This window comes from Phyllobates terribilis, unplaced genomic scaffold (assembly GCF_046119375.1).
Source record: "Phyllobates terribilis strain yellow unplaced genomic scaffold, ASM4611937v1 Scaffold_7__3_contigs__length_470593459, whole genome shotgun sequence".
NCBI lineage: Eukaryota > Metazoa > Chordata > Amphibia > Anura > Dendrobatidae > Phyllobates > Phyllobates terribilis.
The window spans coordinates 169,843,948-169,860,989 of NW_027362767.1; positions in this window are offsets into that span (position 1 = coordinate 169,843,948).

The following is a 17,042-nucleotide window of genomic DNA, read 5'->3' on the forward strand; positions in this document are numbered from 1 at the left end:
ATTCCCTACTCCCAAGCTATCTGTAGATTTGTGCGAAAATTGGCTTGAAATTAACAAGTTATAGCGCACACAGCAGCAGCGGTGCCGTCTAACACGCAGCTGCAGCAGTGAGAAAATGGTGGCGACGGGGAAAATAGCTTGGTCTTATAGGGCAAGGACATGTGACATACACTGCCAATGACACATGCCCTTGCTTGTGTGAAAAAAAGCACTTCGCTCCGTGTGTGCGCTGCTGATAGGCTGACAGATTGCACCTCCCCACTGTAAATGTGGGAAAGAGAAAAAAAAATGGAGATCTTCATTATTCCTGCAGAGATCCATCCCCTGCCCCTCCCCCCACCCCGCTGTACACTCAAACTGCGTATTAACATTAATTTTCATCATTACTGAGAAAAAATCCAGTTATGATTTTGGTGCACGAACAGTTATCGAACATAACCTCGAACAGCCGAATTTTTCTCAAATCGTTCGTGTTCGCCGAACGGCTTGAACACCGCCCAAATCAGCTCGAATTTGAGATTGGCGAACAGTTCGAGTCGAACAACGCTCATCTCTACTCAATACCTCCCTGTCCTGGGAGTGAATGGAAAAAATTTGAGGGATTTGATGCACCCACTGCTTGATCAAGGCTATCACCTCTACGTAGATAACTTTAATACCAGCATCCCACTTTTCAAGTCCCTCTCTGCCAGAACTACTGCAGCATGCGGTACTGAGTAGAGATGAGCGGTGTTCGACTAGAACTGTTCGCCAATCTCAAATTCGAGCTGTTTTGGGCGGTGTTCGAGTTGTTCGACGAACCCGAACGATTTGCAAAAAATTCGGCTGTTCGATGCTATGTTCGATAACTGTTCGTGCACCAAAAGCGTGTCCTGCATGTCTGGCGCTATTTAGAGCACCAATCATGCAGGGATTGTCTGCCACTCACTGTAATGCCACAGCCATGGTGGTTGTGGCATTACAGTGATTGCCCAAATCGATGGGAACAGTGCCAACAGTGAAACATGAAAAGCCGGCAATTCATCAGCGGCATTCACCTGTACCCGACAATTTAGAACCGAAAGAATAGAGCTTCACACATAGATTAGATAGAAACATGTCAGTCACATATATATGAAGTACAGTGAAAGTGCTGCTTACTGTACTTGTCATTTAGCGTAAAGGATTTATCAAAAAAAATAATAGTGTTTTCATGCACCGTCTCTTTAAAAAAGCCGGCCGGCAATTCAGCAGCGGTACCCGACAATTTATAACAGACAGAATAGAGCTTCACACATAGATTAGATAGATAGAAACATGTCAGTCACATATATATGAAGTACAATGATGGTGTTGGTTACTGTACTTGTCATTTAGTATTAAAATAAAGGATTTATTATTAAAAAAATTGGCGTGGGGTTCCCCTTAATTTTAGGCTCTAGCGGAGGTTAAGCAGACGGCTGGGGCAGATGTTTGAAGCCTGGGAAGGGGGTAATACCCACGGAGCTTCCCAGGCTACTAATATCAGCCCCCAGCTGAATACATAGCCTTTACTAGCTATTAAAATGGGGGACCCCCCCAAAAAAATGACGTGGGGTCCCCCCTAATTTAATAGCTAGCAAAGGCTAGGCAGACAGCTGGGGGCTGATATTAATAGCCCAGGAAGGGAGCCATGAATATTGGCCCCCTCCCAGGCTAGAAACACCAGCCGTCAGCCGCCCCAGAAATGGCGCATTCATAGGATGCGCCAATTCTGGCACTTAGCCTCGCTCTTCCACGCTGCCCTGGTGCGGTGGCAGGGGGTAATATGGTTGGGGTTGATGTCAGCTTATAATGCCAGCTGACATCAAGCCCAGGTTAGTAATGGAGAGGCGTCTATAAGACACCCCCATTACTAACCCCATAGTCAAAGTTAAAAAAAACACAAACACCCAGAATAAAGTCCTTTAATTGAAATAAAGACACAATCCTTTATTGTTCTAAATTAAACCATACTTACCGTCACGCCCATTCCAGCTGAAGCCAACGATCTCCTGCAATAAAAGAAAAATAATAAAGCAACCTCATCCTTACCTTTCCATGGTTCCCACGACAGCTTCAGCTCTGCTACATCGAGATGACAGGCTGGACCGCAGCAGAACGCTGCCATCCAGCCTCTCATCCCGCAGACACTGAGAAGCGCAGGCTTGCTTGCGCTGCTCAGCGTCTCTCTGTGACGACATCCAGATGAGCCGAGTTCATGTCCAATGAACTCGGCTCACCTCATGCACGTCACTGACAGCGTGGGAAAATTCTCACGCTGAAGCGGTGAGTGCAGGAGAATTCTCCCACGCTGTCAGTGACGTGCATAAGGTGAGCTCATGTCCAATGAACTCAGCTCACCTCCTGCACGTCACTGACAGCGTGGGAGAATTCTCCTGCACTCAGCGCTTCAGTGTGAGAATTCTCCCACGCTGAAGCGCTGAGTGCAGGAGAATTTTCCCACGCTGTCAGTGACGTGCATGAGGTGAGCCGAGTTCATTGGACATTAACTCGGCTCATCTGGATGCCCTCACAGAGAGACACTGTGGAGCGCAAGCAAGCCTGCGCTTCTCAGTGTCTGCGGGATGACAGGCTGGATGGCAGCGTTCTGCTGCGGTCCAGCCTGTCATCTCGATGTAGCAGAGCTGAAGCTGTCATGGGAACCATGGAAAGGTAAGGATGATGTTGCTTTATTATTTTTCTTTTATTTCAGGAGATCGTTGGCTTCAGCTGGAATGGGCGTGATGGTAAGTATGGTTTAATTTAGAACAATAAAGAATTGTGTGTTTATTTCAATTAAAGGACTTTTTTCTGGGTGTTGTGTTTTTTTTAAATACTTTACTAGAAATTCATGGTGGTCATGTCTAATATTGGCGTGACCCCATGAATTTCGGGCTTAGGGCCAGCTGATAATGCCAAGCTGGCCCTAACCCCTTTATTACCCAGTGAGCCACCGCATCAGGGCCCTGGATGAGTTGGGTACAGCGCCAGAAGATGGCGCTTCTATGAACGCGCCATTTTCCGGGGTGGCTGCGGACTGCAATTTGCAGCGGGGGTGGCCCAGAAAGCTTGGGCCTCCCTGCGCTGCGGATTCCAGCCCCCAGCTGCCTAGTTGTACCTGGCTGGACACAAAAACAGGGCGAAGCCCCACGTCAATTTTCTTTAAATTATTTCATGAAATAATTAAGAAAAAAAGGGCTTCCCTATATTGTTGTGTCCGGCCAGGTACAAATAGGCAGCTGGTGGTTGGGGGCTGCCCGTTCCTGCCTGCTGTACCTGGCTGGACACAAATATAGTGCGAAGCCCCACGTCAATTTTTTTTTAATTATTTCATGAATTTCCTGAAATAATTTAAAAAAATTGAAGTGGGGCTTCGCACTATATTTGTGTTCAGCCAGGTACAGCAGGCAGGAATGGGCTGCCCCCATCCACCAGCTGCCTATTTGTACCTGGCCGGACACAACAATATAGGGAAGCCCTTTTTTTCTTAATTATTTCATGAATTTCATGAAATAATTAAAAAAAATTGAAGTGGGGCTTCGCACTATATTTGTGTCCAGCCAGGTACAGCAGGCAGGAACGGGCTGCCCCCATCCACCAGCTGCCTATTTGTACCTGGCCGGACACAACAATATAGGGAAGCCCTTTTTTTCTTAATTATTTCATGAATTTCATGAAATAATTAATAAAAATTGAAGTGGGGCTTCGCACTATATTTGTGTCCAGCCAGGTACAGCAGGCAGGAACGGGCTGCCCCCAACCACCAGCTGCCTATTTGTACCTGGCTGGACACAACAATATAGGGAAGGCCTTTTTTTCTTAATTATTTCATGAATTTCATGAAATAATTAAAAAAAAAGTACGTGGGGCTTCGCCCTATTTTTGTGTCCAGCCAGGTACAACTAGGCAGCTGGGGGCTGGAATCTGCAGCGCAGGGAGGCCCAAGCTTTCTGGGCCCCCCCCCGCTACAAATTGCAGTCCGCAGCCACCCCGGAAAATGTCGCGTTCATAGAAGCGCCATCTTCTGGCGCTGTACCCAACTCATCCAGGGCCCTGGTGCGGTGGCTCACTGGGTAATAAAGGGGTTAGGGCCAGCTTGGTATTATCAGCTGGCCCCAAGCCCAAAATTCATGGGGTCACGCCAGTATTAGACATGACCGCCATGAATTTCTAGTAAAGTATTTAAAAAAAACACAACACCCAGAATAAAGTCCTTTAATTGAAATAAAGACACAATTCTTTATTGTTCTAAATTAAACCATACTTACCATCACACCCATTCCAGCTGAAGCCAACGATCTCCTGCAATAAAAGAAAAATAATAAACCAACCTCATCCTTACCTTTCCATGGTTCCCACGACAGCTTCAGCTCTGCTACATCGAGATGACAGGCTGGACCGCAGCAGAACGCTGCCATCCAGTCTGTCATCCCGCAGACACTGAGAAGCGCAGGCATGCTTGCGCTCCTCACTGTCTCGCTGTGACGGCATCCAGATGAGCCGAGGTCATGTCCAATGAACTCGGCTCACCTCATGCACGTCACTGACAGCGTGGGAAAATTCTCACGCTGAAGTGCTGAGTGCAGGAGAATTCTCCCACGCTGTCAGTGATGTGCATGAGGTGAGCTCATGTCCAATGAACTCAGCTCACCTCCTGCACGTCACTGACAGCGTGGGAGAATTCTCCTGCACTCACCGCTTCAGCGTGAGAATTTTCCCACGCTGTCAGTGACGTGCATGAGGTGAGCCGAGTTCATTGGACATGAACTCGGCTCATCTGGATGTCGTCACAGAGAGACGCTGAGCAGCGCAAGCAAGCCTGCGCTTCTCAGTGTCTGCGGGATGACAGGCTGGATGGCAGCGTTCTGCTGCGGTCCAGCCTGTCATCTCGATGTAGCAGAGCTGAAGCTGTCGTGGGAACCATGGAAAGGTAAGGATGAGATTGCTTTATTATTTTTCTTTTATTGCAGGAGATCGTTGGCTTCAGCTGGAATGGGCGTGACGGTAAGTATGGTTTAATTTAGAACAATAAAGGATTGTGTCTTTATTTCAATTAAAGGACTTTATTCTGGGTGTTTGTGTTTTTTTTAACTTTGACTATGGGGTTAGTAATGGGGGTGTCTTATAGACGCCTCTCCATTACTAACCTGGGCTTGATGTCAGCTGGCATTATAAGCTGACATCAACCCCAACCCTATTACCCCCTGCCACCGCACCAGGGCAGCGTGGAAGAGCGAGGCTAAGTGCCAGAATTGGCGCATCCTATGAATGCGCCATTTCTGGGGCGGCTGACGGCTGGTGTTTCTAGCCTGGGAGGGGGCCAATATTCATGGCTCCCTTCCTGGGCTATTAATATCAGCCCCCAGCTGTCTGCCTAGCCTTTGCTAGCTATTAAATTAGGGGGGACCCCACGTCATTTTTTTGGGGGGATCCCCCATTTTAATAGCTAGTAAAGGCTATGTATTCAGCTGGGGGCTGATATTAGTAGCCTGGGAAGCTCCGTGGGTATTACCCCCTTCCCAGGCTTCAAACATCTGCCCCAGCCGTCTGCTTAACCTCCGCTAGAGCCTAAAATAAAGGGGAACCCCACGCCAATTTTTTTAATAATAAATCCTTTATTTTAATACTAAATGACAAGTACAGTAACCAACACTATCACTGTACTTCATATATATGTGACTGACATGTTTCTATCTATCTAATCTATGTGTGATGCTCTATCTTTCTGTTCTAAATTGTCGGGTACCGCTGCTGAATTGCCGGCCGGCTTTTTTAAAGAGACAGTGCATGAAAACACTATTATTTTTTTAAATAAATCCTTTACACTAAATGACAAGTACAGTAAGCAACACTATCACTGTACTTATTATATATGTGACTGACATGTTTCTATCTATCTAATCTATGTGTGATGCTCTATTCCTTCTTGTCTAAATTGTCGGGTACCGGTGTATGCCGCTGCTGAATTGCCGGCTGGCTTTTTTAAAGAGAGTGTCTTCTGAGCAGTTTGTCAGCTTTTGGACACCTTTGCAGGTGTTTTCTATGTGTTTCTATGTGTTTTTGTTTGCCTGCCATTGGTTTTAACGGTGTTCGACGGTGTTCTAAGGTGTTCGACGAACAGTTCGACGAACAGTTCCTCGAACATCCCGGTGTTCGACGAACCGAACCCGAACACTACGGGGGTGGCTCAACACTAGTACTGAGCTCAAAAATCAGAAAGGCCTCTCTAGGTCACTAATTTTGCAGCTACTCAGAAAGGGTGAGAGCGGAGCCCAATGTAGTGACAGCATTCTGGTGGTCAAGTACAAGGACAAGAGGGATGTCCTTTTCTTGACCACCATACATGGTGATGGCAGCACCGCCACCGCTGTATGAGGTACCTCTACACAGGTCATCAAACCAGACTGTGTAGTGGGGTACAACAAGTACATGGGGGGGAGTTGATCTCTCTGATTAAGTCCTCCTATCCTATAGTGCCATGCGGAAAGCTAAGGTGTGGTAAAAGAAGCTGGCCGTGCACGTCATGCAGATGGCATTGTATAACTCTTTTGTGCTATCATGATGTGCAGGCCAGACCAGCTAATTCATTCAGTTTCAGGAGGTAGTGATCAAGGCCCTAATATTTGGAAGTCAGGAAGGAGCAGGCCCCAGTATTTCTGGACAACATTTCCCAGGTGAGGTCCCTCAAACTTCAAATAAAAGAAGGTCATAAAGCAGTGCAGAGTGTGTTACAGAAGGGGAACTAGAAAGGAAACCACTTATCTATGTGACACCTGCCCTTACAAACCCTGGCCTGTGTATAATGTATAAAAGAATGTTTCAAAATGTACCACTCCGTCCATGGACTACTAAATTTATTTCTGACTTTCACAACTTGCCAACCTGATGCACTTTATACAACTCAATTATGCCGATCTGATGCACTCTACACACTCATGTATGCCATCCTGATGCACTCTACACAACTCACGTATGCCAAAATGATGCACTTTACACAACTCACATATGCCAACCTGATGCACTCTACACAACATATGTATGCCACCATATTATAAAATTCACATACCATAAAAAACTAGATCAATTCCAATATAGGGTCACTTGTGTTATTTTTTCACTGTTTAGGCACATTAGGGGCTCTTCAAACACGATATGACGCCCACAAACCATTCCATCAAAGTCTGTGTTCCAAAACGTCACTCCTTCCTTCCTGAGCCTTGCAGTGCACCCATACAGTAGTTTTCCCCCACATATGGGAAATCTACGTTCTCAGGAGAAATTGCACAATTCATTTTGCGGTCTAGTTTCTCTTGCTATCCTTATGTTTTATAAAAAACTTGGGGCTAAGACAACATTTTTGTGGGAAAAATCATTTTTTTTAATTTTTTCAGTTCAACATTGTAAAATTCTGTGAAGCATCTGTTCTTTCAAGGTGCTCACCACATGTCTAGATAAATTCCTTGAGGGGTTTGGTTTCCAAAATGGTGTCACTTGTGGGTGGTTTTCAATGTTTAGGCACTCCAAACGCTATATGGCGTCTGCTCTCGATACCAGCCAATTTTGCGTTAAAAATTCAAGCTTACTCCTTCCCTTCTGAGAACTGCCATGTGCCTGAACATTAGTCTTTCCCCACATTTTGAGTATCAGCATACTCAGGAGAAATTTCACAACAAATTTTGTGGTCCTTTTTTTGCATTACCTTTGTGAAAATAAAAAATGGGGGGCAAAAGTAATATTCTTGTTAAAAAAAAAGTAAAATTTTAATTTTTTCCTTCCACATTACTTTAATTCCTGTGAATCACCTGAAGGGTTAATAAACTTCCTGAATGTGGTTTTGAGCACTTTGAGGAGTGCAGTTTTTAGAATGGTGTCACCTTTGGTTATTTTCTTTCACATATGCCCCTCAAAGTCTCTTCAAATGTGATGTGGTCCCTAAAATATGGTTTTGTAAAAATAAGATATTGCTGATCAACTTTTAGCCCTTCTAACAGAAAAAAATTATGTTTAAAAAATTATTCAGATGTGGAGTAAGCATGTGGTAAATGTTATTTATTAACTGCTTTGTGTGACATAACTCTCTGGTTTAAGGGCATACAAATTAAATTATGAAAATTGTAAAATTCTGACATTTTTACCAATAAACGCAAGTCATGTCGAACAAATTTTACCACTATCATGAAGTACAATATGTCACGAAAAAAAATCTCAGAATCAGTGGGATCCATTGAAGGGTTCCAGAGTAATTACATCATAAAGTGACAGTGGTCAGAATTGTAAAAATTGGCCTGGTCATGAAGGGGAAAACAGGCTGGAGGGTGAAAGGGTTAATGAATGTTACTCACCTTCTTCTCTATGTCAGTTTTATCCTTTCAAGGGTAATCATAAATCGAGCTCTTTCATCACAAATGAAACTTGGGAGGTAGAACTCAATTGAATGCACTTTTTGCTTTCCAAAATTATATATTACTAAAACAGTAATTGTGAAAATTGTGTTTTATGTACTATGCAACTATTGGTGCCTCTTTTTTTAACTTAACTCAATGCCACTTCATCATTCATCTTGAGATTTCGGTAGTCAAAGATAGATTGCCCTTTGGGTCCGTCTATCTGGGTTGTTATGCAGATTATCTTCACTAATCAGTGTATCTTAGGTTGATGCAAACATTCATGGAAAAATAAAATGAGCACTTTCGGAAGGTAAAGAAGGTTAGGAAATATGTGCACCTTTTTAAGCAATTTATAATTAAAAAATAATTAAAAAAATAAAATTCCGATTTTTGTAAAACATACCAGATGATAAGGACCAGGATTGAAATTAAATTGAATTACATGACGCATAGCCATGTACCAAAATTCCTTGAAATTTAGCTGAAAATTGAATTGTAATAGAAAATTGCTTTTACAAAATAATGGTGGTCAGAGTTGGTATCAGCTGTCCGCCAAATAGTAGATTTCCATATTATTAGAATTGCAATAAATTTACAAATGTTAGAAGGCTGAAGAAGACCAATGCTAAGTGAATGCAGTCAACCTCCAGCCCAGGGTATAAATGTGTTTTTGCTGTTCCATATGTAAATACAGTAATGAGATGGAAAAAGCCCCTGAGATTCATTTAGCATTATGATAATTGGTGCAATGGGCCATTAAAGCCTTCACAGAAAAATAATGATGAATGAAAATTAGGTAAATTTTGAAATGCAGAAATAAATGCATAATAATAATTAGAATTTTGTGAGATTATTGGGATCTCTTAAATTAAAGTGAATTGTATGTAAGAGTTAGTTGTCTCCTGACAAGTCATCTAACTCAAGATTTTGGACGTTTTGATAGAGAATTGCTAGGTAACCTATGTAAAAAAAGTAAGGACACCTATAAAAATTTTTATTTTTTAACATATGCGGCCCTATTAATATTTGACTTCTAACTGCAAATGGTTCTTAAAGAAGAAGATGGTACAATTCATAATAAAGTAATCACAAGTTTACCTAATCAAATATTATCACATAAAAATGAACACAGAAATACAGGAAAGTAACACAGTCTGTGGCAGAAACTGTCTTTCCAGAGGTATGGGTTTAAAAAAAATTGTCCTGGTAGCTCACCTTTCCAATCACCATCACAGTCGTCCGCTCCATGTGGCCTCTTCTTTACTCCTTTCTTTGGTGCAGAGTGAGGATGGCCGAAGAGGACATTTTTACCAGAGAATAAAGGAATGAAGAGGCCAAACCGAGAGGAGGACTGGACAGTAGGTAGTAGCAGGGCAGGCAAGCGGTTAGGTAAGTATTAATTATTTTTTTCACATCTTACATTTATTATGTACTGGGATCTAGAGATTATTTGCAACATTCAATGCAAATCAAATTTCCCATGCAAAAATTGACCAAAGTGCTGAATTTGAATATCCGCAGATTCACTCATCTCTACCTATTACCTTTAGATCACTGCTTTCAGTCATCTACATACAGAGACTGAGTAGGTAAAAGATGGATTTTATGTTTCCTGCTATTAGTTTGAACTTGAAAAAATAAATAATACAAATACAATTAAATATAGTAAAATGTAAAAAGAGGTAAAATAAAAAAGAAATATAACACAATAAATTAAGCCAAATAAATACAAATCCAATAATTGTAATAAGTAAATAATAGAATAACCACCCCACCACCACCACTTCCACAAGAAAAAGAAAAGAAAATACTCCACCAACCAAAAAAAAGCCACCCCCCCAAAAAATATATATAATTTAATAGTATTCTATTACTTTATGAATTTGTGGCACCCCAGGGGTCCGGTTGCCACAGTGGCATTGCTTCCCTCACAAGGGGTGATGCCATGCCTAGAAGCAAGCAGGGGTCCCTTAATCAGGTATACTAGCATGCAACACTTTCCTGGCTCCAGACCAGAAAGGGGAGCTCCTCCCCTTAGCAACTTGAATCTGGAGACGGTGTTAGTTAGAGTTAGTGAGAGGAGTTGAAGTCAGGACAGCGAAGAGGAAAGACCTGGGGAGTGGAGCTGCACGGCAGCTCACCCCAGAGAGGAGCGTAGAAGAACCGGACACCAGATTCCAAGGTTGTGGGGCACTGAAGGCCCAGCAGCAGAAACCAGAGGGCAGGAGACTGCAGGTCTCCTGGCCCGTTCAGACGCCCGGAGACTCAGCAGCACCTCAGGGCCCAGCACCACCACGTGGGAGCGACGCTCCAGGAAGGCCCGAGCTGCCCGCAATACGGGTGAGCACAAAGACGTTTTACTCAGGGTCGAGGGCCGCAGCACAGCTATAAGCAGTATGGTTAAAGAGAATAGCGCAAAGGGAAGGCCTCCAACTTCACCTGGTGAGGTGGATTCCCAACTTACTTCCAGGCCGCCCGGACCTCTACTACAAGCAAGTACCTGTGCCCCGATCTGCCTAACCACCGCAAATAAAGATAAGAGGAAACCACCATTAAGTTGTGGACTGGCCATTATCTGCGCAATCCCCTGCACTACACTGCACAGCAACATCTATAACATCACTATTTCCTGCCCTGGAGTTAAGCTCTGCCTGTGGAAAGCTGTCCCAAGTCTGCTGCGTCACCATCAGCTCCAGAGAATCTGCACCGCAGCGGCAGCTCCATATAGCAGCATACCACAGGTGGCGTCACGAACATTAAACTATAAAAATTATAATCCCCTTTTATTGACTGCCCTGGGTCATGGACCGGTCACTGCCACTGTGACATCCCCCGCACCGACCGGCCCGGCACCGAGTACCCCACGGCCCAGGGGGCGCATCAACTTGGCGCCCCCGAACAGGTTTCACGAAGCCCGGTATAACCGGGTCCTTTGTGTGATAGACTTTACTGAACGGTGTGATCAATTCATTTGCCATTCGCCAAGGGGAAGTAGGAGGCCCCGATCCAGAACCACTGGGTAACCGATCCCTCCCGCCTGCAGAGCAGCATACTGGTACGTCATCAGAAACCCAGGACCTGGCTGAGGTTCACTAGGGGGGAGGAAGATGCCCAACATGGGAGAGGATTCGGCCACGGGCGCGGCCGCCGCCACTGTAATGTCGTTATCAATGATATATATACTAGGAGCGGCGTGGCTGCCCCAGTACTCAGGGGAGTCACACACCCTGAGTGACTTTGAGGAGAGACTGCGCAGTTTGTTTAAAGTGTACCCCCTGTCTGAGGAGCAAAAAGTCAGCATCCTCATAGGCCAGATAATCGGTGCAGCCCAGAGAGAGGTGAAGTCCTGGGCGGGCAGGGACAAAGGCACTGTTAAGGAAATACTGGCCTGGTTGAACGATACCTTTGACACCCGCACAGCAGCAGAGATTAAAATGAAGTTCTACGGGTGCAAACAAAGGGTGCAGGACAGTGTGCGGGATTATGCTCTAAACCTGCAAGAGGTGCTGCGGGCCATTAAACAGGTAAACCCCGACAGTGTGCGAGATGAGGACAGATTGCTAACTGAGCAGTTTATTGAGGGGCTCCTGTCTAATGCTCACCAGACACAGATGCACATTATGGCTCTGCAAAACCCTGATCTGGACTTTGCGCAATTTAAAGACTGAGCCATCCGGGTGCTATGAGAACCAACCCCAGGTGGCACTGCATCCCTCCAGCGCCCAGCTATCACCTACCACCAGGAGGTGGCATCCTTTTCCCTCGCACCTGTGGAGGCTGACTCGCAGACCCTAGATAATGATCCGTCTGCGTACCTATGCCTTCAGGTCCAGGAGCTGACCAAAAGTGTGGCTGCATTAACCAAAACCGTGCAGGCCATGCAAGTGTCTCCAAAGGAAAGGATCCAGATGGCTTCTCGTCCAGATGACATCCCGTGGCGACGGCAGAGAAGAATTCCAGAGGGAAGAACAGCAATCGCTACGACCAGGACGGACAACCCATCTGACGCCGCTGTCAAAAGGCGGGGCACTAGGAAGATTCTGTAATTTAAACGAGCAACCCCTGGGGCAGAGGGCCAACCCCCAGGGGTAAGATGACCAGGCTCACAAAGCTGGCAAGACAAGTATGTGGGAGGACGACCGGTCCTGTCATGCTTGATAGCATCCCGATGAACGCACTGCTGGACACTGGGTCCCAGGTGACAACGATGCCATATATCCTTTATAAACAATACTGGACTGAGTCAGACATTACCCGCCGTCTAGATGAACATCTTAGCAACTATGCCAGCAATGATCAGCCCTTGCCTCAGGTGGGGTATAAAGAGGTGACCATAAAAGTTGACCGAGTAGAATTGCCATCACAAGGAATGATTATTGTTGATATTGATCACCGAAAAAGTCGTCCTATGATAACTATAGGCACCAAAGTGATAGAGAATTGTCTTGGGGAAATTATTGTTTTGCTGCAACAGGTCGCAGAGACTGCCAGTTCCAGTTATGCGCGAGTTCTGCAGAAGGAAATCAGAGCCCTGATGAAAAGACAACAGGTAGAGCTGTCTGGAGAAGTTGGCAGAGTCAGAATGTGTGATCCATTCCCCATTGCAATGCCCCCTAGGAGTGAAATGTTAATATGGTGTCGGGCAGCAATCAGTCTCAGAGGTCAAGATTATCAGGCCCTGGTAGAACCCGTGTACTCTGATAGTAGGCCCACCATCTTGACAGCCAGGGGGGTAGCCGATGTCTGCAAGGGGAGAGTACCGATACGCATCCTGAATTGTGGGGAGAAAGAGGTCCATTTACCCCAGTATGCTACCCTTGCTAAGCTATTCACTGTCAGTAACAATGCAATAAAGACAGTGGAACCCTTGCCTCCATCCAAAGCGGCAGAGGATTATAGCTCCAAGGGGCAAATGGAGGATTGGTGTCAGAAGCTACAAGTGGGCACTGACTCCATCCCTTTGCACCAAAAGTATGGAGTATACCGGGTGGTCCAAGAATATGAGCGAGTCTTCAGCAAACACCCACTAGACTTTGGGCAGGTAAAAGGGGTCCAACATCATATCCCCACGGGAGATCATCTGCCTATTAAAGAGAGGTACCAGCCTGTACCCCCCAGCTCACTATCAATGTGCCAAATTAATGTTACGGGAGATGAAGAAGGCTGGGGTGTTCAGAGATAGTTGTAGGCCCTGGGCAGCTCCATTAGTTCTCATTAGAAAGAAAGATGGTATAATGATGATATGAGTTGATTACAGGCAGATTAACCGCATTACACATAAGGACCCCTACCCATTACCCACAATTGAGGAATCAGTAGCAGCATTGAGATCAGCTAACTATTTCTCCACTTTGGATCTCACCAGTGGGTACTGGCAGGTTCCTGTGGCAGAGGCGGACAGAGAAAAGACCGCGTTTACAACACCAATGGGCCTCAGCGAGTACAACTGCATGCCATTCGGGCTCTGTAACACCCCAGGAACCTTCCAGCGGTTAATAGAGTGTTGCCTAGGACACAAAAACTTTGAAACCATCCTGCTGTACCTAGACGACGTAATCGTCTACTCAAAGACATATGAAGATCACCTGGAGCACCTGGCTGAGGTGTTCGAAGCCCTATCTGGTTATGGCCTGAAAGTAAAGCCGTCCAAGTGCCACCTGTTAAAACCCAAGGTGCAGTACCTAGGTCATGTGGTAAGCGCCGAAGGTGTAGCACCAGACCCTGAAAAAGTCACTATGATCATGGACTGGCCAAGACCCTCCACTATCAAGAAAGTGCGACAGTTCCTCAGGTTGGTAGGCTATTACAGGAGATTCATCAAGGGTTTCACCAAGATAGCGGCACCCATGCAGGACCTCTTAGTGGGTTAGTTCAAGAAGGCCAAGAACCCAAAACCTTCGTCCAAATGGGGTAAACCAGAAGACGAATCTTTCACTCGACTGAAAAATGGGTCTTACTGGAGACGAAGTCCTGGCCTTCCCCGACTATGGCCAACCCTTTGTACTCCATACGGATGCCAGCAACGTTGGATTGGGAGCGGTGCTGTCCCAGGTACAGCAGGGCAGAGTGAGAGTGATTGCCTCCGTCCTACGGAAAGGAACCCCGACAACTATAGTTCCTTCAAGTTGGAGTTTTTAGCCATAGTCTGGGCTGTAACAGATCACTTCAAACACTACCTTGCCTCCTCCAGATTTACAGTCTTCACAGACAACAACTCGCTGACGCACCTGGAGACTACGAAGCTAGGTGGCCTAGTGCAATGATGGATGGCCCGACTGACTAACTATGAGTTTACCATCAAGTATCGGGCGGGGCATAAAAACACTAATGCTGATGCGCTGTCTGGGATGCCCAACTTGCCAGATGGGGGAGAAGACCCGGAAGATCTGGAGGAGATAGAGCTACCCGCTTTCCATCGTCACAGGGTGACCCAGTGCTCCCACTGTGTGACGGACAAGCGCTGCTCCAACAGAGAGGTCACGTTCAACCCATTGTTGCACCATGGATGGGCAGAGACGCAGGATAGCGACCCGGCTGTCTGCCTGGTAAAGGAGTTGCTAACACAAGCTGACTCACACCCTGATACAGATGCTCCACAGGAGGCCCAACAGTTGTGGAAGGAGAAGGGCAAACTGTTCATCTACGAGGGAAAGCTGTGTCGAAGAAGTATCAACTCCCGGACACACGAACAGGTCTGGCAGGTGGTAGTCCCGAGGCAGTGGTATACCGTCCATAGAGGCAGACCACGCGACTGCTATGGGGCCCGAGTGTTCAGGGGGCCCGGCGTCAGATGTCCTGTCAATAGACACGCCCCTCTAGATCGCTACGCTGCGTGCACAGCAGAGAGGAGCTGAGCAGCCTGAGCGATCATCATTAGAGCAGCCTAGTGGAGGCAGAGGGAGCCGGCCTGGCTGCAGGGTAAGTCTCTGAGGCTCACTGCAGCACTCTGTACTGTAAGTGTGAAATGTAAACGAGTTGCTTTTACTTTGTGTCCTGTTTTGGATGTGCGGGTGTTAAGGCAGGGGGGAGGGGTCATGTTTGGAATTCTGCCAACTATCTAGGGTAACTGGGGAGGAGGGCTGCAAACAAATAAAAAGTCAGGAAGCCCCTCACACCAAGCCACTGTCTTGTGTCTGTCAGTCACCACAGAGATCCTGAACCTGGCACCAGAGGGTTGAGCTAAACATTAGGACACCTGTGACAATTGAAGCCTAATAATAAATTTACACACATTTATCTGCACTGCAGATCATGCACTCCTAATGAAGGATTAACTGAAGGAGGAATGGACAGGCTGCAGAGTGCACAGCAGAGCAAAGGACAGGGCTGTCAGATAGAGTACGTCTGACCCCAGACCATCACTAATCACTAGTATTGCTGCAGCTAGCCACACTGTATATGCGCACAATGCGTACCAGCCTGCGCCCCCAATGCTGCGGAATAACTGCTGGCTATCAATTTGCAAATGAGCGGCGCCATTTTTTTTTTCACCTGCAGACTTTCCTTTGACGCTGCATAAACACGCAGCGTCTAACCCGCAGCGGCTCTGGATCGTGTGCACATAGCCTATGGGTACGTTCCCATGTTCAAGATTTGCTGCGGTTTTGACGCTGCATATTTATGCAGTGTCAAACCCGAAACAGCCAGATGTTACAGCATACTGGATCTTCTTTCTAGAAATCCCATGTCCACTATGCATCTCTGTTAGTGTTGAGCCACCCCCGTAGTGTTCGAGTTCGGTTCGGTTCGTCGAACACCCGTGTGTTCGCCGAACTGTTCGTCGAACAGCTTCGAACACTGTTAAAACCAATGGCAAAAACACATAGAAACACATAGAAAACACCTTCAAAGGTGTCCAAAAGCTGACAAACTGCTCAGAAGACACAACTAACACATGGAAAAGTGACAAGTACATATAGTCATGCAAAAAGAAAAGAGGTGGAGGAGTAAAAGGAGGGGGAGACACAGATATAGGCATGTCATGCCCTTCTAAAATCCAAAAAGTGAGAAGCCGACACGTTCAGTCCGCTCCTGCCCGTGCCACCTCCGTGTCGCCGGGTTTGTGCCAGAGCCGCGGTGAACCCTGACGGCCAGCCCCCCTCTCCCAATACTGGTGCCTGTCCGCTGGTGGGTCAAGCGAGCCCCCCTGTGGTGGAGGCAGCTCTAAGCTTTTTAATTTAAATTGTCTCTCTAATTTGAATGAATACACTTTAAATCCATTTACAAGGATCTATTGGAGGGCAAGTCTCATGCCAGCAGCCGCGTAATTCCAGCTCCAGTAGCGTCCACTAAAGCTGCTGCAGTTAAAAAGCTTTTATAAGGATCGAGCTCGGCTGTCCACCGCAAGGCATCCTACTGCCAGTCCCAGCCCCTATGCCTTGGGGTGCCTCCTGATGCTCTTCACTGAGTATCCCGTGGTCCCGAAGCATTTCCTTTGAAAAAATTAAGTGTCCAAACTACAGGTGGTGTAGCTTGCTTAACAGCCGGGATAATCCGCTGACTAGCAGACACTGCTACTAGGCACAAAGTATTTCCTGGGCTAGATGCAGTTAAAAATTTGTAATTAGATACTCTCGTTGGATGCTGAGAAAGCATTCCATAGAGTCTCCTGGCACGCCATATATGATTCTCTTAAAAAGCTTGGGGTAGGGGTCT